Consider the following 655-nt stretch of genomic DNA (forward strand, 5'->3'; position numbering starts at 1 on the left):
TTCCATTCTAGATTCCATTACATTCCATTTCACATTCAATTCCACTCCTGTCCATTGCATTCCAAATCCCATTCAACATTCCATTCCATTCCATTCCACATTCCATTGCATTCCAATCCACATTCCTTTACATTCCATTGCATTCCAATCCACATTCCTTTACATTCCATTCTATATTCAATTCCATTCCATTCCACATTCCACTCCTTTCCATTCTATTCCACATTTCCATTCCATTCCATTCCATATTCAATTCCATTCAATTCCACATTCCGTTCCCTTCCCTTCCATTCCACTCCACATTCCATTCAATTCCATTCCACCTTCCATTCAACTTTCCATTCCATTCCACATTCCATTCCATTCCATTCCACTTTCCATTCAACATTCCATTCCATTCCGCATTCCATTCCGTTCCATTCCACATTCCATTGCATTTCATTCCACATTTGATATTCCATTCCATTACACACTGCAGTCAATTCCATTCCAATTTCTATTCCTTTCCATTCCACATTCCATTTCATTCCATTCCACATTCCATTCCATTCCATTCCATTCCACGTTCCATTTAACTTTCCATTCCACATTCCATTCCATTCCTTTCCGCATTCCTTTCCATTCCACATTTCATTCCATTCAATTCCACATTCCA

This window comes from Pongo abelii, chromosome 14 (genome assembly GCF_028885655.2).
Source record: "Pongo abelii isolate AG06213 chromosome 14, NHGRI_mPonAbe1-v2.0_pri, whole genome shotgun sequence".
In the NCBI taxonomy this organism is placed as follows: Eukaryota; Metazoa; Chordata; class Mammalia; order Primates; family Hominidae; genus Pongo; species Pongo abelii.